Source organism: Saccopteryx bilineata, chromosome 10 (genome assembly GCF_036850765.1).
Source record: "Saccopteryx bilineata isolate mSacBil1 chromosome 10, mSacBil1_pri_phased_curated, whole genome shotgun sequence".
NCBI lineage: Eukaryota > Metazoa > Chordata > Mammalia > Chiroptera > Emballonuridae > Saccopteryx > Saccopteryx bilineata.
The window spans coordinates 13,019,182-13,041,995 of NC_089499.1; the positions used below are offsets into that span (position 1 = coordinate 13,019,182).

Below are 22,814 nucleotides of genomic sequence, written 5' to 3' on the forward strand. Positions count from 1 at the left end.
GATATGACACACCTTCTAGATCGTGGCCTAGAAGCAAAACTGCTTTCATTCAAATTAAGATGTTAAATGTAACGGATGTGCTGTTTTGCTGAACTAAAACATTTATGTTGGCTTAATAATAGAAAAATATATTTAAAGGTTATCTTTCTTAATTTGTTGGTCTAGTTTATTTTTATTTTCAAGCATGCTGAGTCATTGCTAATTTTTTGTTTATCAATGATCCATTATTATAATGAACTAATCAATAAAACTGTGCCATCAAAATAATAGGAATGTATTGGAAATCTTCACAGCTACTTGTATGGCCAGCAGTCACGGCCATCGTGGCCATTCACATGAAGGTTCTCACTGAATTCGGACAGACGGTAAAGAAACAGTGGAGCCAAAAAATGGTGGCTTTCCTTTATTAAAGTCTTGCACCGGCCCATGAGCAACACACAGGGAAAACACTTCCCTTTCACTCATTCAGAGCTCCTAAAGCCCTGACAACATTCTCTGGTTCCACAACCAGGAGAATCTTCTCCAGTTTCTCCCAGAATTAAAGAGCTCACCAGTCTCAGTGGAGCTCACAAAGCCCCTCAACTCCGGTTTCCCATCTGCACACCTTCTCTTCCCTGCCAACATGGCTTCTTTCTCTGCAGAACTGGCTTCTTCTTCAGCACTCTGCATTCTCTCTCTCTCGCTCTGCAAACATGGCTTCTTTTTTCTCTCTCTCTCTCCTTCTGCTCTCTCTTTTCAAAACTTTCTGGCGCAAAAACCTCTCCTCCAGCAAACATTAGCAAAGCAATGGCCCTGCCCAAACAGGAAGGTAATTTGCAATTTCACAGACCACGTACGTATGTACACCCGGCACTGCCCAGCCCCTAATGCAAACTATGAGCAAGCAAACATAAAAGTCATATTTTACAAACTTATTTGACCAACACTACTGCAACTAAATCGTTTTGAGTCAATAGCAAAATAAGAAACAAACAAAAAAACTGAAATGTGCACACGGCAAATACTTCCCCTGAGTACACTTCCGTCTGCTGTGACCCAGCCTCTTTTGACTTCATCTTGTCCATCATATAGGTGCTGAGTGAGGACTCAGTTCTCCTCCCTCTCTTCTCTCTTCAAGCCACTGCACAACACGTTATTGTGTGTGGTTTATTCAACCCAGTACATCGTCATGCAGCGTCACTTGCATGGATGCGTGGATTATGGAATATGGTTCTGTTCTCTTCTCGTTAGCCTAAGAAATGGAAGAAGTTGAAACAGAAAATGAAAAGTAGCAACTGCATTCCTGTTTTGCAATAATTTTTCAGGTGTCAAATCAGAGTCTCAGTTTGCAGAATGACTTAGGACTCCTAAAGCCTCTCCTTTGACAGTGCTTTCAAATGCATGTTATCTCTGCTGGAGAGAAAAATGTGCCTTTCTAACATGAGTGCAATGGTAATTATAAGCCAACTGTTGTCATTTTGACAACACCACCCTAAAGTCATCCAGAGAGGCTTAGCCTCACATTTAAAGTTCAACGCTGTCACTTTAAGACGGGGATCGCTCAGTGCCCACATAACTGTTAACACTGCTCAGAAAGTGCCTGGCAGAAGCGGGTGTCGAGTGTATCACCCACATGACTGAGAATGCGATTAAAATAAATAATCCTTGTAGACCAACAGCTTTGGAGAACAATAACATTTTCAGGAAGGTTATCTTTTGAAAAAATAAAAAATATTTAAACCCTTCTAGATTTCTCCCATCCACAGACACCAATGTGTGATAGACACTCATTTCTGTCCACTTCTTCAGAAGAGGAAATAGGCCAGGAGAGAGAGGAAGCAACTGACCCGGACGGACGTGGCTGGAACACAAAACTGGCGCCTTACCCATTCCAGCCGGCTCCGTCTCTGTGTCTTCTGGGCTCTTTCACCCCGTGAAGCAAGTTTGGTCTCACTAAGTTCACATACAAAAATGGTGTTGTTAAAGGTTACATACTATTTTTTTAGTTTAGCTTTCATTCTCTGTGTCTCTGTTAAAACACAGAAACTTGGAGTTCCAAGTTCAGGTTATCAATTCATGGACAATAATTTTGTTTCTAAGGTGCAGCGAGAGCTCCCTCTAACGGCTGTTTATTTGGACAGCAAATTCTTGGGGAAATGACATACCCCTGTTCTTTTAAACCTGAAGATTTCAGAGTATTATTGTTTAATGCGTCATTATTTGCTTTCGCACCTAGATCATCTGTAGCCCGTTTCAGTCTATAGGTTATAGAGATCCATGATATTCTTACCTCTGAAAAATCATATCAATATAAATGAAAACAAAACTTACTTGATATTAAACATAATGCTGTACACCTGAAACAAAATAATACCAAATGTGAACTGTAATTAAGAACTATAATTTAAAATTCTTTTCAAAAAAAAACTTATTTGATGTAATGGTTAATTTTATGTCAGTTTGACTGGGTCACAAGATGCCCAGATATCTGGCTTTTGGGGCATGTCTGTGAGTGCATTTGGGGGTAAGATTAACATTTGAATCAGTAGATGGAATAAAGTTGATTGTTGTCCCTAATGTGGGTGCCCCTCCCCCGCCCCGTTCAATCAGTGGAAGACCTAGACCAGGGGTCGGGAATCTTTTTGGCTGAGAGAGCCATGAACGCCACATATTTTAAAATGTAATTCCATGAGAGCCATACAATGACCCATGTACGTTAAGCATTATCTATCCAATAAAAATTTGGTGTTGTACCTCAGGACAGCTGTGATTGGCTCCAGCCACCCGCAACCATGAACATGAGCGGTAGGAAATGAATGGATTGTAATACATGAGAATGTTTTATATTTTTAATGTTATTTTTTTTATTAAAGATTTGTCTGTGAGCCAGATGCAGCCATCAAAAGAGCCACATCTGGCTCGCAAGCCATAGGTTCCCAACCCCTGACCTAGACAGACTATAAAGCAGTGGTCCCCAACCCCCGGGCCGCGGACTGGTACTGGTCCGTGGGCCATTTGGTACCGGTCCGCAGAGAAAGAATAAATAATTTACATTATTTCCGTTTTATTTATATTTAAGTCTGAACGATGTTTTATTTTTTAAAAATGACCAGATTCCCTCTGTTACATTTGTCTAAGACTCACTCTTAAGGCTTGTCTCGGTCACATGATACATTTATCCCACCCTAAAGGCCAGTCCATGAAAATATTTTCTGACATTAAACCGGTCCGTGGCCCAAAAAAGGTTAGGGACCACTGCTATAAAGGCTGTGTAAGAGAGAATTCATCCTGCTTGACCACTGAGCCAAGACATCAGTTTTTCTTGCCTTTAGAGTTGAACCAAAAATGGGCTCTTCTTGGGTCGTAAGCCTGCCAGCTTTTAAACTGAAAGTCACACTTGTCAATCCTCTTTGTTCTCAGGACTTTGGACTCAGACTAGAACCACTTGCAGCTACAAATCTTAGGACTTCTCAGTCTCTATAATCGTGTGAGCCATTCAAATATATGCAGATCCATTGGTTCTGTTTCTCTGGAGAATTCTAATGCACTTGATATCAAGATGCTTTAAAAATATGAAAATGTAGAATTACTGTTATACAATCAGTAACCATGTAAGGCCATTTTCCCTGAAGCATCAGTATACTGACCATGATGGATGATTTTGACTAACATGTTGCCAAATCATGTCAACAGTGATGAACATAAGAAAACTGAGGTCTGTAATCACTGATTTTCTTCAGAGAGAGAGACAGAACAGGAGAGAGATGAGAGGCATCAACTCATAGATGTGACACTTTGATTGTTCATTGTTTCTCATATGTGCCTTGACTTGGGGGCATAGCTGAGCCAGTGGAGATCAAGCCGAGCCACTGACCCCTTGTTCAAGCCATCAACCTTGGGCTCAAGCCAGTGACCTTGGGCTCAAGCCAGCGACCTTGAGATCATGTCAATGATCCCACACTCAAACCAGCAACCCCGTGCTCAAGCTGGCGAGTCTGTGTTTCTGTGTTTTAACAGAGGCACAGATAATATGTATTTTTAATAAACTGGCAACCTCGGGGTTTTGAACCTGGGTCCTCAGTGTTCCAGGCCGATGCTCTATTCACTGCACTGCCAAACTGGTCAGGCTCTGATCACTGGTTTTTAAAATACTGTATAAAAATATATTCAATAAAAATAATACCAACTCTACAGATATAGCATTTTTACATTTCACAAAGACTATCACATTTGATTGGATCCTCACAGCAATTCCAAGAGATAAAACAAACATCCTGAGCTCAACATACAGACTCATAGCCTGGTCCCCACAGGTAGTAACTGACCCCTAACGACGTGCTTTTTCCATTACATCCATGATATTGCTCTCAATCATTCTTTGCTATAAACCAGTAAGACAGCATCTCCAGTTTTTTTTTCTCTAAACATATAAGCTATTGATGATTTCTCACTCCAAAATGTTCTCCTGGGCACTGTTTTCTGGTGGACTTGGCTCAATAACCAAAAGCAGGATGTAAATAATCCCAAGGTTAGGGTTAAAATTTCTATTCAAAACAAGTGACTTTGCTCCACTGAATGGGCATGAAATACACCCTACTACTGTACAGATAACTGATTTGGGTCCCTTAGAAGTGATTTGGATAAAAAATGATCTAGTTAAAAGTCTGGGTACAACAGTTACATTATACCTCCCCAAATAAAGTGACCTTCCTGGAAGTCAGGAAGCATATTTTAGTCATCTCTGTTCCCAAAAGTCCTTGTGCAGAGCAGGTGCTCTATAAACATTGATTATATAAACACATAAATGCAGAAATCATAATGATCAATACTCTCTGGTTATCATGTGTGATGTACCTACTAGATATCAGGACCCACGCTAGATACTTTACATTCATTACTTCTAATCACGTTAGCCATCCTCTTGAGCAGATAATATTTTTCATTATATTGATGAGGAAACTGAGACTCAGAGAAGTGATGTGCTCAGGGTCTCACAGATAAAAGGCTGGTGCTGGGACCTATCCCTCAAATGGTTTGGTTTCAAAGATCACGTAATCTCCACATCACCCTGAAAGTTGCCCACCATTGATGGGAAACGAGGCAACCTCACAGCCCATAGGATTCTATTAGTAGCACCACGTTGGTCTATACTCTTCAGATACACCCAAATAACCCATGGGTCAGGACTAGAGCCATCCTGTCTGACATCAGTGCCCTAGGTATCTCCCCCTCCATGCCATCTGGTTCATCTGCATAAGAATAGCATAACATGCTGCACCCAGAGCAGGAAGAACAAGAAGGTTAAGTGTCTTCTCTGGGTATGGAAACGTGGCACGTGGTGCAAGGGCCGGGAGCAGAATAAGGGCCTATTACCCTTCCCAGTTGTGTGCCCCAGACCTTGACTGGCTCACCTGGTCTTAATGCTCTTGGGAAGGATGCTTATGGCTTTGGGGAGTTGCTTTCTGGTCCAGGCAGGTTGCTTCTGCTTGGTTACTGCGAGTAAAGCTGCAGCGAACATAGGAGTACAGATATCTTTGAGATAGTAGTTTCTCTGCCATGGAGATATGTCCAGAAGTGGGGTTGCTAGATCTTAGGGCTGTTCTATTTCTAATTTCTTGAGGGAACTCCACACTGTTTTTCCACAGTGGCTGCACCAATTTACATTCCTGCCAGCAGTGCACAAGGGTTTCCTTTTCTCCACATCCTCACCAACATTTGTATCTCTTGTCTTCCTCATAACAGACATCTAACGGTGTGAGGAGGTATCTCATTGTGATTTTGATTTGCATTTCTCTGCTGATTAATGATGTTAGCATTTTTTCATGTACCTATTGGCCGTTTGTATGTCTTCTTTGAAAAATAGTCATTTTTTTTTCTTAATCTTCCATAGGCATCGATATTTTTCAGGAATAATAAAATCCATGCATGTCAACTACATATATCTTACTAATAATGTTGTTAAGACTTCTGTATCCTTGCATTTTTCTTTTCTTTTCTCTTCCTTTCTGTCTACTTGCTCTTTTATGGACTGAGATCCTATCATTTCAGTTTAATAATAATTAATGTTATTTAGTACATAGATATTCATTACTGTCAATCAATTGCACTCTAGCATTATATAAACAGCACTAGTGTTGCTTAATACTTTTTGACATTAAATAATATTCTTGTTTAATATTAGCATTGTAACCTTCCTTGTCTTTTTTTTAGTGAAGGGGGAATTTTTTAGGTACACTTTTTCTCATCCTTTTATTTTTAGTCTTTGTAAGACATTCTGTTTTAGAGGTTTTTCTTGTAGCTTGCTTTGTGACCTACCCAATCAGAAAATATTTTTCTTTAAATAGGTGAATTGAACCCATTTATGTTTAGTGATATAACAAATATATTTGGTCTTTATTAAATGTTACATGTTATCTGTTTTTTAAGGTTGGTAGTTTGTAGTTGTTTATTTTTTGTGTGTGTATTTCTTTTTCAGAAGGCTTTTGGGAAGGTGGGGTTATAGCAGGTCTGAACCTGTCTTTTGCTCCCTGGGATTGCCTGAGGCAGTTTTGACCTTGGCTCAACTCTTACAAATATTGATTGATAGAATTTACTAGTTAAAAGATAAATGAGCCTGACCAGGCGGTAGCACAGTGGATAGAGCATCGGACTGGGATGCGGAGAAGCCAGATTCGAGACTCTGAGGTCCCCAGCTTGAGTGTGGACTCATCTGGTTTGAGCAAAGCTCACCAGCTTGGACCCAAGGTCGCTGGCTCGAGCAAGGGGTCACTCAGTCTGCTGAAGGCCCATGGTCAAGGCACATAGGAGAAAGCAATCAATGAACAACTAAGGTGTCGCAACAAGAAGATAAATGAGGGTGTGCAAGGTTGCTTTGTACTGAGTTATTGCTTTTTCTTTTCTTTCTTTTCCTTTTTCAAAGTTCACATTGTATCTCCTTTGGGTATTGCATTTCTGCTTGGCAATGTTCCTTCATGGTGGCAATTGAATTCTTGTGGGGGTTTTTTTGTTTGTTTGTTTTTAACTAATGACAAAATATTTGGTTAGAATGTTCATCTATTGCATTACAGGTTTCTTTGGTATTATTTAGTTAGTAAGTTTTGCTTTTTTAATCATATTTTTTCCACTGATGCTGGGTTAGCTACTTTTTATTTGTCTCAGCATTGAATTAGTTTGATGTTCCTGTCTGTTTGCAGAAGGTGGGTATTTTTGATGCTTTGGGATGGGGAGTTTTCACTGGTTTTGGAGTGTTTTCTGAGAGTTGCCACTGCTTGCTATTCACCATGCATTTCCATGGCCCCTCCTCTCCCACCTTGTACAGTTTCCACTCAGTCTCTGCCCCCTCTTCCCAGAGCCTTCTGCTCTTGACATGTGCAAGAGATGCGGGTATCACCTCAGTGTGTATCCTTATATGCAAGAAGTATGTTTTTTAAATCTACCACCCAACTTCCACGTTTTTACTCACTTTGCCTGAGCAGCTCCTGAGCTTGTTTTTATTGCCTTTGCCGCCCTAATGTTTTTGAAACTTAGATCTTATCTGTCTTTATTATTATTATTATTTGTATTTTTTCTGAAGTTGGAAAGGGGGAGGCAGTCAGACAGACTCCCACAGGCGCCTGACCAGGATCCACCCGGCATGCCTACCAGGGGACGATGCTCTGCCCATCTGGGGTTTTGCTCTGTTGCGACCAGAGCCATTCTAGTGCCTGAGGCAGAGGCCATGGAGCTATCCTCAGCACCTGGGCCAACCTCGTTCCAATGGAGCCTCGGCTGCAGGAGGGGAAGAGAGAGACAGAGAGGAAGGAGAGGGTGAAGGGTGGAGAAGCAGATGGGCGCTTCTCCTGTGTGCCCTGGCCGGGAATTGAACCCGGGACTCCCACACGCCAGGCCAATGCTCTACCACTGAGCCAACCGGCCAGGGCATCTGTCTTTTTTTTTTTTTTAAGTTTTGCTTAAACGATGTTTAATAAATTTCTCCTTCATTTGTTGCTTTATTATGGTACACATGAGACAAAGATTCCTATCTCACACAAACAAGTTCATATTAGAATTCCAGGTATATTATTCTTCAAAGTGGGGCAGAGAGTGTTCCGTTGGAGGACATCATCAGTTCACAGGACGGTAACTGGAGATTGAGAAGCCCATGTGGCCCATCAGCCATTGAGTTTAAGCCAGGAAGAAGAGCTATGGTCAGAGTCTGGGGTCAGGCAAGTTGGCAAAGTCAAGAACCACAGGATTCAAAACCTCTCATTTCCTCAACATTGTTCCCTTATTCCCAGCACCGCTCTCAGCCTTGGTCTGGGATACCTTGTGCCTCTCTGCCCCCATCACGGTTCCCCGTTGCCCCCGGGTTCAGACTCCTGATTCAGACAGAAGTGATGGGTGGTGGTTTGTACTACTTTAGCAGTGGGCTTTCAATAGTTCCGCTCCATGTTGGACCCTCTTCTGGAAGCTTAGCCTGGGCTGGATTCTACAATGAACAGCTATTCTAGACTGGGCAAGGAGATCCAAATACCATGGGAGTGGCTTTATCCCCTGCTTTGCCCCATCATACCTCCTACACTCCATCCATGCCGAACCACTTGGAGATTCCTTTCATGCCACTGGTCACCATACGCAGTGTTACCTCAGCTTGGAATGTCTGGTCCCTGGGAAGTATAGGGATGGGGCATATGGGTCCCCCTGCATTCACAGGTGTGGAAACGTACTCCAAGCCTAAGAGATGAAATACTAGCTATTCTTTTTACATTAGATGGCATTTCCTTCATTCTTTTTACATTAGATGGCATCAACTCTTCTCTTGACTTTTACAGCTGCCTCCTATCTGTTTTCCTGCCCATCTCTCCACTCAAATCTGTCTTCAGAGTCTCCATGATAAAAATGTACTATTATGATATAATCTACTAAACTGTTCTCAATAATAGAAAGTGTTGTGAACAGTGGGACAGGAACTGTGGCTTCTAACACAGCTTCTCTCAGATACTCAGGGAAAATAATTCACCTTCCTTGGGACTATTTCTTTTCCTGTAAATTAGGCTTGTTGGACTCTATCAACTCTAACGTCTTTACTTGTTTATAGTTGTATGATTACAGCGTGTCTTACAGAGTCAGATGATACGTACTCATGGAGACATTTCTGACTCGAAACATTGCCCTGCTCTTATAAGAAACTGTGAAATCCATCCTGTATCATACTAATGCTAGTGAAGAATTCAGGCAAGATGCTTTCTGGTGTATAAGAACAAAGAGAGGCCCTGGCCGGTTGGCTCAGTGGTAGAGCGTCGGCCTGGCGTGCAGGGGACCCGGGTTCAATTCCCGGCCAGGGCACACAGGAGAAGCGCCCGTTTGCTTCTCCACCCCCCCTCCTTCCTCTCTGTCTCTCTCTTCCCCTCCTGCAGCCTCTCTCTTCCCCATCCATTGGAGCAAGGATGGCCCAGGCGCTGGGGATGGCTCCTTGGCCTCTGCCCCAGGCGCTAGAGTGGCTCTGGTCACGGCGAAGCGACACCCCGGAGGGGCAGAGCATCATCCCCTGGTGGGCAGAGTGTTGCCCCTGGTGGGTGTGCCGGGTGGATCCCGGTCAGGCACATGCGGGAGTCTGTCTGTCTCTCCCCATTTCCAGCTTCAGAAAAATACAAAAAAAAAAAAAAGAACAAAGAGAGACTGACCGTATGAGAGATATGGTCAGTGTGGTTCATTTGTGTCTTGGGGTGGTGGCATGGGGCACCGTAGGAATTAGAATTTAGTCCAACCTGTAGTGACGCAGTGGATAAAGTGTCGACCTGGAACACTGAGGTTGCTGGTTCAAAACCCTGGGCTTGGCCAGTCAAGGCATGTATTGAAGTTGATGCTTCCTGCTTCTCCCCTGCTTCTCTCTCCCTCCCCTCTCCCCTCCCCTATCTCTCTAAAATGAATAGATAAAATTAGAATTTAGTGAGAAGAACAACACCAGAAGCAGGAGATGGAACAGTGGAGTTTCGGTGTCAAGAAGAAAGAAGCGGCTGCCCAGGACTTAAAGGGAAAGCCAGGCTGACCCACATAGAGTTCAGATAGTGATGCGAGAATCAGGAAGAAGCAGAGCAGCGTTCGAAAACCACATGACGAAAGGCCATTCAGTCTGAGCAAGGAGGCAGAGCAATGGAGGTAGGAGGGTGACAGGCAGATGTGTGTACATTTGTAGGTGGGACGTTACTTGGACTATGGACTCACCAACCTGTAACTACAGAAATGGGATAACATTATATTAATAGTCCAAAACAACTTCCAGTCCCGAACTGGTAAAGGAAAAAATTTAAACCCCTCAAAATGCCCCTGGGTTTTCCAGTGTTCACAACGGGGCTGACGAACCAGCCTTCCTCAACAATCATCATTAAAATCTGGCTTCTCTTCTCGTCGAGTTGACATTCACCATTTGCAAAGGCCCTTGTGTCTCAGGTTTACTGAAGGTCTAGAGATAGAGCCTTCTGGATTTTTTTTTTACATACATCCAGGCAATAGATGTTCAGTGGCGTCCAGAGCAGGACCCCCATTGCCACAAACTGTGTTCAGTGGTTTTAAAAGGCCAGGAAAGGAAGCATGCTCATGTTGACAGCCTTTTTTTTACCTTCTCTCTAAAGGTGCCACCTTTCCTTCAGGGATGCTAGGAACAAGAAAGACAGTTTGTTTAAAGCAGTGTGCTGTTTCGATCTCTGAGCCCCCTGGGTGAGCTCTCACAGTGACACCCATAGGAAACAGGAAACAGGCAAGGCAACACTGCCAATCCGAGTGACTAACAGTGACCTGGACAGCTCTCTGAAGCTTGCAAACATTCATCCTTGGATTTCTGTATTATAAAAAGACAAAATCCTTTTTTTTGTTGTTGTTGTTCCTCTCTTAACCCCACTCAGTTTCCACGCAGTGTCTCCATCATTCCATCTGCTGGACATTCTGACAGTGCCGCTGACTTCGGGCCCAAGGCTGGCCTCCACCACCTCTTTTGGGGAAAGTGGTGTGACTTCCTCCTTGCATAGGCTTGGCACCATGCCATCTTTATTGATGATCAACCTGCTATTAGTGGGTTTTCTTCCAACTTTGTGTGAACCAGAGTATGTGTCTAAGATACAGGTTTTTCAAAGAACCATATGTTACCCTAGGCACCAATTGTTGTTAAATGACCCTTTTTATTACTTGCTTGATCATCATACATTTAGTTCTTATAAACATCAACCGGCATTATATTGACCCCCTTGCTTTCCCACTTGATGTTTGTATTTTTGGTTGTGTTCAGAGCAAACATGTTCTTTTCTTATATACTTATAACCAAATTTACCCATTATCATTCAGTGATGTCACATTCATAGCTTGCGGTCAGCCACAGCAAAAGTATTTACACCAGGGAAATTGGCAAACACCATAAATCTGGACGTTTCGCCCAGAGAGCCAGCTGTTATGCATTTACAAAACAACTCTGACCACACACCTCACTTTTCTCAAAACCAGTCAAAATGTCAGAACATAAAATCAATTAACCTCCAGGATTATCAGAGTAATATGCCAAATATTATGGTTGAGAATTTTCATTCAAGGAATTTACATAGAATAGCTTTTGGAACTTTATATAATTTCTGCAATATTCACTGCATAACAGTCCCCAGAACCAACCCTTAAAAAACAAAAAATACAATTAGATTATAGTACATTTTAATTATAATATCCAAGACACATTACATTTAGTTATCTACCAGTTTCCAGAGGGTTTTATTTCCACGACAGACAAACACAGAGAACTCAGTAATTTCTAGTTACTAACATTTCTGTGCTGACATCCGATTTTTTACATGAATTAATACATAATGTGCCATCCCCTCCCCAATTCTGTACTCTGTAGTGTCTGGATACCTTCTGGATCACGTGGAGCACAGAGCCTGTCAAGCTCTGAGTATGGGGTCTGGCTTTGCCAAAGTCTACAATGGACTGAGAAACTATTGTTTCCTTATTGGGTCTGAGTGGGTCTGGCTCACTAATTTCTTCTCTCTAGGAGTCTGTCATGGCACCCCTGGTGTTATTCCCAGGAATGGAATGGCCTCAGATAGCTCATCATTAGAAATTGTTTATAGTAGAGGTTCTTGCTTTGTTGTTTATTTAGCACCTGAATTTAGGCAGGAGAATGATTTCTACCTGAAGGCTCTGTGTAGTTAGTTGAATTCCCCTGCCTTTTTATTGCCACTTCCACAGAGAGTAACGGCCTCCCCAAATGAGGAGGCCAGGACACAAAGGCCTTGCCCTCCAGCTGCCTTGGAATAGTGCTCAGCCTGATTCTTCCTTCCGGGGGGTTGGTACTTTGAGCTATATCTCATCCGAGTCTACTACACTTCCTTCCTACTCTCTGGCATTTCTTCTCTCTCTAGCCCCATACCTTAGACAGGACTTCCTCTGGCATTGCCCCTGTATTCTTACTTGCCACTTAAACTTGGCTGGATCTGGCTGTGCTCACTCAAGGACACAGGGCTATGCTTTAATAGATCTTCAGGCATCAGCCGGTGCTTGGCCACCCAGGCTCCCAGCCCAAGACTGCTCTGGGTGTCCCTTTCTCCTTTCCTCTGAGCTTCCCTCTACCTAACATCCCTCCACATTCTACAACATTCTATTCTCTTCTACTGTGTTTTTCTACCCATTACTAAAGGAAGGTTGGGAGGGAGGGAGTATTCTGATGATTCCCCTTTCTCCTCCCCACGTCAGAAACCTGCAGGAGTCACAGTGCAATCCAGATTCAAAATTGACTCAGAACCGATGTGTTTGTTTTCTAAGAATTGTAACCTTGGAGAGACCCCAGGCTTATCATTACTCAGCCACTTATCTCTCCAGAAACATTGGTGTCTGGCTAATATTGTTGACCATTTCTATCTAGTTTTTATTTCTATTATTATATTTCTTCAAACTAAGAATTATTTCAATATTTTTTTTATTTCCAAGAGGACAGACAGATATTTCTTGGATAACTTTTTATTTTGTTGTAATTCTTTAAATTCTATTGCATTATAGAGAAAGTGTGAGATCTAATGGTTTCTGCTTATTTGGCAATTATAGTATGGTGGGTTGTTCAATTTTTTGCATAGGGTATCATGTTGCACTTACCATCTATGATTTGCTTTTTATATTTTTCATTTTATTTTCCAAATTTATCTACCTGTTATAAATTTGGCATATCTGATTAATTTGTTTTAACTGCTGTTTAGGATTTTATTTATGAATATGTTATTATTGATTTGTTCATTCTCTTATTGGTGGACATTTTGATTAATTTCTTTCTGTGTATGTGTTTCTCTCTCTTTTTATTTCCAGTGCAAATTGTGCTTCACTGAACAGATTTATATTTATTTCCTTATTCCATAAATGCAAGTTTTCTCTAGGATGAGTGCTTAAAATCACAATAACTTGATCATAGGTTATACAATATCCTGCTTTGCTAGTATCGCCAGACTTCACCCCAAAGTTGTAATAGTTTATAAATTCTCATCGGTAGCTTATGAGAATTTTTCCCACATTCTTGCCAACATTTGATCATTTTTAATTTTTGCCATTATGATGGTTGTACAATATCTTTTTTTGTACATCCCTGAAGAATGATATATATCTTCATATTGAAGAAACTTGAATCCTAAGCAGAATAAAAATAATTCCATACTTAAATAACATCATAGTGAAACTTTAGAACACCAAAGCTAAGGAAAAAAAATTTTTTTAACAACCAAAGGGAAAATACAATTTACTTACAATAGAGGGCAAGTAGAATGACAGCAGATTCCTCACTGGCAATTATAGAGGTTGGAAGACAATAGGATGATATTTTCAAAATGCTGTTGGGGAGGAGAAACATGTCAAACTAGAATCCTATGTTATGCTCCCAGTGGTTTTATCTGTACTTTCTCAATTGGCCTCCCCCATCTTCCTGTCCCTTGACCAAACAGGTGGATAGGTGTCTGAAGTGGGACAAATCCTAGAACCTCGTGCCCTCTGGTCACCTGATTGGCAAGAGTAGGCACACAAACAAAGAAAGAGCTCTGGACACTCTCAGCCTTTCTACCTCCATGCTTTGAATATACATTCTCTTTGTTTTGGGCCCTTGCATCTGAGAGTCCAGAGAGGAAGCTTTTCAAGGAAGAAAAAAACACTTTGCTCCTGGCTCTTCCTTTGGACTCCATCTATTCTATTATTAGGACCCCGATAGCTCTGCAAAGGGAAACTTACACCAGAAAAAGGGGAAGGTATCACATGAGAAGCTGGGTTCAAACATTTGACTGACAACTTTTGGAGATTTGAGACAATGCAAGTAACAGCAAATTAAAACTGTAGATGAAAACAAGTTTAGGAGGTAGATTCAGCAATGATACTACCACCCTAAAGTGGCAAGAACACATCTCTAAGGCATAGTGGCACCTTGCACCAGACCATTTTGGGAAGTGAAGAAAACCAGGATTGGAGGGACCTGGGGTCAGAATGCACTTGGCTGTGGGTCAGCAGCCCTATCGGGGCTCATTCTGAGTCACCTGACAATGGGAACCTTCAGAGTCAATGTGGTGCAGTCTTGGGCAGAATCTGTTAGCACCTGGGAACAAGATCTGGAGAAGGTAGTGAAGATGATGTGAAGCCCAGAGCAATAACAGTATAGAAAAATTGATAATAGCTCTGCCAGAAATCTGAAAACCAAGATCTTTTATGAACTTAAGTTGTATAAAAACAGGTGAGTGAGGGGAAGAGATGGAAGACAGGAGCTGAAAACGGGGTGGAGGGTGAAGGGCACACAAGAGGCTGGAATGAAGAGGAGGCTATGGCCTACTTTTGTCCCCAGATGTTCCTGCCATCCCAGCACTACCTACTGAGATCAGTCAGCAAGTCAGAAAAGACCGCAAGTCTCAGAAGCTGTGGCTTAGAAAAATAACGGAGCTGACGTTCTGAATAAATATGTTGTGCATCTGAAAGCACTTGATCTTGATCTTCGCACCAGAGGAGAAATATCTTAGGGAAAGAAATGAACAGGATTATTTTTAAAAATAAGGAGTTAGTTGGCAGATGAGCATAGTAAGATGAGAAGTCAGGGAAGTCAAATGATAGCAAAATCCACATTACCAAGAGTGGAAGAAAACAGACATCATTTACATTCCAAGTCAAGTAACGAGGTGTCAGCAAGATGTCAGCTGGGGAAAATAAAAGTTGAAAAATTATTCTTTTTTTTTTTTTTTTTTTTTTGCTGTGTGCAGCCAAAGCTCTGGCTGAAAATAAATGCAAAACCTTGCAGCTGGCAGTAGCGATCCTTCACAGACTCCATCAGTAGAAAACTAAGACGGTTAAAGAGCCTGACTCAGAAAGCTTACAAGACAGAAGAGAAAGAACAGAAGCCGTTGGCTGCAGAAGGGGCTGTTCACAGAGACTTTAAGAAATGGAGAGTGGCTTATAGTGAAAACAGATTATATAAAACTCTGTTGGCTCACCATGCTGAATAAAAAAAGCAGAAGACATCAGGCTTTTTTCTTATTGATGCATTAGAATTTCTTCCTATAAAGGAAGAGAGATGCTGCTTTCCTGAGACAGAAATTGCAGGTAGCAAACCCAGAGATCGTTGTACTTCAGGGAGTTGGAAATAAACCCAAATCCAGAAAGGTCTACTAAATAACTCCCATCAATAAGAGGTTGTAGATGCCAGACTGGTTCCCGTGGGATACTCCCAGACTGGTTCCTGTGGGATACTCCCAGTCTGGGCACTATACCCCCCACTATACCTTTCACCTTTTCTGCTGTGGAGAGACATGCCTAGAAGTTACTTGTGAGCGAGCTTGCACATATGGACAGGGACATATGAGGTATCAGGGAAAACCTTACCTTCTAATCTGTGTGCAAACATGATTTAATCGATGAAAGTTTCCAGAATGTCAATTGGGTCCCCCGCTCTCTGATGGCAGACTACCCAACCTTCCTTGATGGTGAACACAAAAGGGATAGCTCCATTTTATTATTAATCGTATAGATTTGTCTGGAAGTTAACATAGGACTGTCACAGACCATGGCCCAAAAAGTTCACCCTTTATGCAGTAAGGAGTGGTTTGGCTAATGCTGACACAAATAACTTCCTCGCTTTATCAGGAATACGTCATTAACCATGGAAAGGACTCCCACCGCCATCAGCCACCTTCTCAAACATAAACCCAAACACTCTTTCCTACCCTTCTTCCTGGTAGGCTTACATTTCCTGTCTAAAGGATCCTTACGAGCTTAAACCCTTTTCCCATAAGAGAGCACCTTATTTCTGGACTTGAATTAGTTGAGATTATCTATCTTTCTCTCTACAAATGCCTCCAGCCTTTGGGGTCTAGAGAGAAGGCTACCAGACTCTTCAGATGCCAACCCTGGGTCCTACAGGCTTCCAGCCTCAGGTTATAAAGAAACTGTTGGGACAGTTTATGTGTTTCAAAATCCAATGTGAATGTTAGTTTTGTAATTAAATTTAACACTTTCTTAAAATTTAATTTTATTGTTAAGAGAACCAAATGATTCAAATCAGCTAGATATTCATTTGCTATAACAACTAGCACTCCCATTTTTTCACTCTCCTCTACCCTATTTATGCATTAGTCATGTAGTTTATATAGTCAATGTAGCATATGCAACAGAAATGAATTTTCATAGTACCATGTTGAGTGTAATACTTTTACATAAATTTGTTTAAAGGTAAAAGTATAAATATAACTATGAGGAATGTTTGTTAATCTATGCTCTTGTGTTCAACCATACTTTGGGTAAACCTAGCCAGTGAATCAAAAATCAAAACACTCAACTTTTTGGTAGGTGAATTGTTTCCTAAGAAGAAACAAGTAATCACTGAAATACCGGTCAACTGAACCCAAACCTGTGATCTAATGCCAAACAGTATACTCTTTAATACAGTAAATCACTCACATAAGGATACTATCAATATTTACTTTCAGTCATTAAAGTGGAGTTTTCAGATTCTTTAACCCCAATGAACCATTTATCCATATAAAATTAGAAATTAACATAGACCCTAAAAACTGTCTTAGATATGGAGGTATAGCCAGGTACTTGTTGGTTTCACCTCCCTCTCATCTCATAAGGTGGCATCTCCAAGTATTCCAGGGTTCCACTAACTCAGATGGGAAACTTCTGGGTTGCAGCAATATGACAGCAAGTTCAAGGCCATGGTTTCAATGGCCATGGGAGCCATGACCAACCTCTCCCATTTACAAATGCAAAACACTCTGTGGTATAGTGTGGATGCATAGTTTATGCTCAATAAAAAAGAAACTATTTTTTTTTCACTGTACAGACAAGAAGAGTGAGTATGAAAAATATCTTCAGATCACAACTCTACACCTCACTGTTGGGTCTACAGAATCATCTTTGTTCATTAAGAACACTTCCTTTTATTCAAGCAAAGATAGTAAGTATCTATTAATGATCTTATTAATGGGACTGAGGTGTGTGCTATGAAGGCAGGCAAGAAGCCCTCCTAGGACCTTACGAGGTATGAGTTTTCACATTTCTCTGATGTTAGAACAGCAGCCCAGATGCCATTCAGCCAATTACTATCTCACAGCAGAGCCCCATCTCACTGTGAGCTGTCAGAAATTTTGTAATTTCCCATAGTGAAAGCTTCCTTGTGATTCTTTATTCCTTGGGAAGATTATTAGACTCTGCCTTTCTTTCTCCAACTCTTTCATCTTCCATCTGAGCCCATATGGTTCTCAAGTTAGATCGGGGAGGTTCATCTAAATATGAAGTTGTAGGCAAGGACTTGGTGGCAAAATGCTGCTTTGAATTGTAAATTAATTAATTAGCTAATTAATTAAATTTATCTGAAGATTTCAAAGACGTGGAATGAAGCAATTTATTTTTATTTATTAATTTTTAAAGAAAGAAAGAAGGGAAAAGGAGAAAGAGACATCAATTTGTTGCTCTTCTTACTTTTGCATTTATTGGTTGACTCTTGTTATGTGCCCTGATCAGGGATCAAAAATGCAACCTTGGCATATCAAGACAATGCTCTAACCAACTGAGCTACTGGCCATGGCCAAAGTAATTTTTTTTATAACCTTCTCCATCGTTCTCCTCTCTAACCCCCACACCAGCACCCTCATTGTGAATAGGCCACTTCACCTCCTACTTCAACAGAAAATCAAAGCCACAGGACTCAAGCTCCAGCCCCTGATTCTTCAAACCCACCAGAATCTAGTCCCCTTTTCTTCTTCCCTTTTTCCCCAGTGCAAAGAGACTCCCCCAGTCCCTGCCTAATTCCCTCACCTGTACCCTGCATTCCCCTGTCCACATTATCAGGTCTTGTCTCCATTAATTAATCTCCTCCTCCTTCTTCATGCACACTCTCTGCTGCCTTCTTCCTGGGCCAGTCGCCACACTCAAGTGTCTCCTGAGGTCATGGAAGCCTCCAGATCTTGCCCTGTCCTCTGCTTCCCTTCGCGGTCAAGCTTAGCTGAGGGGGTTGCATCTCCCTTCACAGATTCCCGTTCCTCACCCTCATTTTGCCTCATGCCGAGGGTGCTCTACGAAGTCACCAAAAGGTCCTTATTACTAAACACAAAAGACACATTTGACTCCTCAAAAGTCTCTAAATATGGAAAAATTATTCCTATACATAAAAAAAAAGAATAACACCAACAAAGAAGTATCTATTCAGTCACGATATTTATTGAGTTCTCACTAGTGCTGGAAGCTGAGGGTGTGACAGTAAGCAGGCGTTGGCCATCCGGCAGTTTACATTAGGAAGACAAGCAATAAACAAGGGAAAAAATGAACAAGATAATTCCAGAGGCTGATGAGTACCTTGAAGGCAAACAAACTAGAGTGATGGGGCCTAGAGAGTAACCATGGAAACCACTCTGAGTTTCCAAGGGAAGCGGCTCAGAGATGGTATTTGAGCTGAAGGCACCAGCGAGCAAAGATCTGAGGCCAGAGCATCCCAGACAGAATGAACAACAACAGAGCCCCAAGATGGACACCAGCACTGAGTAGATACGACGACATCTTGTTTACAAGTACGAAAGGGGAGAACAGAAAGAAGGCAAGAAGGTGTGGTTTTGCTGGGTAGGAAAGGGGCTTCTGAGGCGCAAGCAGAGGGACCGAAGCCTGGAAAAACCATGAGCCTTTCACCCTCACGGTCTGGGGCCCGGCTCCACATCCCCTCGAGACCAAGTAGGGGAGTGTTGGAGGGGGTGGGGCGGAGTGGGGGACGTATCTATCGCTTTCATCTTTCACCCTTAAAACCCAACAAACAAATCAACTTGAGCTTAAAGTAAGCTGGGGTGGCTTCTGGCACGGACCCTGCTGGACCCTAAGGAGAAATGGATCTACCCCCAAGTCTTCTCCTTTCACCCCCCAGCTCGGAGCTGAGTAAGGAGGGAGGCCTGAGAGGGGTCCGTCAAGGCTGTGGCCTGGCGCGCATGGAACCCTAAGTCAAGGGCAGGTCCAGAAGGGAGGGTGTTAGAGTTCGCTTTTTTCCTGGGATCAGCTTAAGTGATCAGGGTCCTCAAGGGGCATGGGTCCGACATGAAACTTGAAAGGACTTTCCAGTATTTCTGCATGGCAGAGAAAATGAGAGCCTAAAGATGTTCTCCCAAAGCCAAGTTCCCTAACCTAACACACATACACCCAACCCACAAGAAAACCCGAAAGCCTTCCATTTAACCTGTGGGCAACCTCCCTCCTTGCTGCGTGTGTATGTGTTTAGGGGACGTGGTGGAACCAGGGCGGAAAGGGACCGAGCTGGGGGCGGGGAAGGGGGATATTTCCTATGGCAGTGATAGAAAGCCCATACTGAGACCAAAGTCCTTCCCAAGAATCTCGGACTACAGAGAGTAGGAGTGAAACAGAGAGCAGAGGTGGGAAGTCAGCCCCCAGTCCTGCTCCATCCAGTATGATGGGATCAGTCCCCCACACACCCCTGATGGCCTCCTACACAGGGGAGGGGTCTTGAACTGCTTAACCTCCCCCAACTCATCACTGCCGCCCACTTAACTCTCCTCTCTCCAAGGCCAACCTCCTCTTCTTCTGTTTATGATCCCACTACAGTGTCAGGGAAACGTGAAGGAGCTCCGTCAGGGAGCGCCTGGTGGGACCAGGCCTCGGTCTTCCCCAAGAACTGGGTGCTGTGGCCTGGGAATAGCACAGCTCTGAGCAAACCTCCTCGTCCTGGGAACGTGCCCAGGGGCCATCTGCCCTCTTAGTGAAGTGAAGAGGTGGGAACACAGTGTCTCCTGCTTCATGGATACCTGTCTTAGCGGCCTTGCCTCCAGGACCCCCCCCCCCCCCCAGGAGAGGGAGTGAGAATAGAGCATCATGATTGAGGCCAGTAACTTGCCCAAAGCTGCACAATTTGCAAAGTGATGAATTCTGGACTTGAGACCGTCCAGATGGGTTGGACACACTCGAAAGCAGTGTCTTAGAGTGCTTGTTCCCACTCAGGTAGATTAGGAGGAGACATCTACCAATCCCTGTGTGAGGCTGGAGACAGGTCTGGGGGATGGGAGGGGACAGCTTTCTCAGGCCATTTCTCTTAGCTTCTGACATAGTACATTGGCAACGTCTGATATGTGCATTTAGACAACTCCAACCCTCCCTGGGAATATCTCTGCATTATCTGATAGCCTATTATCTTACTCAGAAAAGAACGTGGCTCTTTCCCAGAGCCAACTGTGCCTCTAACTATGGGCTGGTACAGGGAACTCATTACAAAGAAGAAGGTCAAGGATCCAAACAGGACCAAGGATATGCAACAGGATGCCAGGGACAGAAAGGAATAGAGGTTGGAGGACGACACATGGACTGGCACTTGAGCTGTCCTGATCCAAAGACCCTAGGGGCCTGTGCACATCCTGGGGGAGAAAGGACTGCAGGTGAGACCAAAAGGGGCCAGGCACTGAGTACTGGGGTCCAAGGGGCACTACTAGGACCCACCGCCTGGAGCGTAACCCAGAGATGCCCTCTCACCTCCAGGCAGGCTGCCCGGCGGCCCCCGTGACGTGGAGACCTTGGGCATCAGCAGGTGTCTGCCTCTGCATCATATTCGAAACCAGAGAGCTTGCCCAAGGGCAGGTGGGTCAGGAAGCAGTGAGTCCAGGAGCCGAGGCCACCCATTCACTTGAAATTCCTCTTTGGTTACTTCTTCTTTGGGGTTGGTCTGATCCTCCTTTTCAATCTGGTTTACAAAGAGAAACACAAAACCCAGTGATACTGGTCAGCGATGTACTCTCTCTCCACGCTCAGTTAACATAACTGAACTTGTAGACTACTTCTGAGATTATTCTGCTCAGAAAGCCCTTAGAATCCCTTTCTCGATTCTGGTAGAATCTGGCCAAAATAATATATTTTTCATGGCCTGATCCAAGAAAAGATATTCTTTAAAAGTCCTTCTATTTTTATGTGCAATAATTCTTTCTTTTTCTATTGAATCATTGCAGATAATTTTAAACACCAGAAAGTACAAAGGAAATCAAAATACCACCCCACTCCTGTAAAAACAATGAAAAGCTAGTCATGCTGCCCATGATCATAAAGACATGAATGTACACACGTATACACACAGGATATATGCACTCACATTACAAAATTGTCACCATATTGACATGTTCCCATTTTGGTGGGGAACAGACTGGATAAGAAGAAAATGACAAGTCCCAGGAAAGATACCAAGACTCTGGGGCCCCAGACAAGCGTTGCTTGCAAGCTTATTCTCCATTTTATACGAACTGCAAGTTTATTTAGACAGCAGAACTTTATGTGACCATTTTTGAAATGAGGCTATGTCAAATAGTTTCTGAACATCATCAAAATACTTAATTTAAAAAAGAAGAAGAAGAAAAGAAAAGGAACACCAAAGATGCATATATTAGAACTATGCCATAGTTTTCCACCAAGGATTGAATTTCTGGACATCACAGTTGTTGTTGTTTTTATAATTAGGAGGTGGGGATTAAAAACTAGAAATGAAATTTATATTTAGCTACTAACAATAGCATGCTCCAAAACCCCCAATTATGTGTGAAGCTAACAATGCTAGTGCCCTTCAGATAGGATGGGGGATAAATGAAGAAACAATTTATTGAAGTTTACAGAGTGAATTATAGGTGGGAAGAGTAGAACACATCTTTCGAAAATCAGCCTTTGTGGCATCTTAGATAATATGAGCACCTGACTCTTTAATTGGCACTTCACTGGCAAGGGCAGCCACATTGATGGCACTGGAGATGGCCAAGTTGTGCCACGACAGCCCCTGGATTCCATGTCAACAAGTGGAAACAACTGAGTTGGGGAGGATGTGCCAACAGTCAGAATTAAATGGCACAATGTATATGTCAAGTAACAGTTCTAATAACCTTCACTTATCTAGTACAGTACTACAAGATGATAAACAAAGTACTTCATGATGATAAATAATGAAGTAGGTAACATCCTCAGTTTACAGATGGGGGAAAAAAAATGTGATTTTGAGAGAATAAGTCATTTGGACTGACAGCAGAACTCAGACTCAAACCTGATGCCAGAGTCCTTGCCCTTCCCACTGGGCCAGACTGTGTGTCTTTATAGGTCTCATTCAGTCGATAACATCAGCCAAGCCCAGAGTCAGGCCCTGGAGACATGAATGTAAGCTAGAGTACCTGCTCCTGCCTCACGCACACTCCCGTAAGGGACACAGACAGCACGGTGCCTGGAATGTAGCAGTGGAGGTGCCGATTGAGCCCAGGGAGGGGGCAGGCGCCTGCTAAGCAAGGAATATGGAGGCTCTTAAGTCAAAGAGCTATGCCAAAGCTCCTAACCGCACTGACAATTATGATGATTCT

The 22,814-nt window shown here is 42.7% G+C and overlaps 1 protein-coding gene across 4 annotated transcripts in view; it reads right to left on the reverse strand.

The window, feature by feature from the left end:
- Window positions 1–430: 430 nt before the first annotated feature.
- The window catches only part of MOBP (myelin associated oligodendrocyte basic protein), a 47,240-nt gene continuing 24,856 nt past the window's right edge, over window positions 431–22,814 (reverse strand). For 2 of the 4 annotated variants that reach the window (XR_010727314.1, XR_010727312.1), the window contains 3 exons: window positions 20,965–21,172; window positions 13,726–13,808; window positions 10,553–13,609 (listed from right to left, as the gene is read on the reverse strand). The gene's annotated coding sequence lies outside the window, so the exon portion shown is untranslated. Of the gene's footprint in view, window positions 1,232–10,552; window positions 13,610–13,725; window positions 13,809–20,963; window positions 21,173–22,814 lie in introns of those variants that run through there. The other 2 variants (XR_010727313.1, XM_066245323.1) reach the window with 2 other exon arrangements.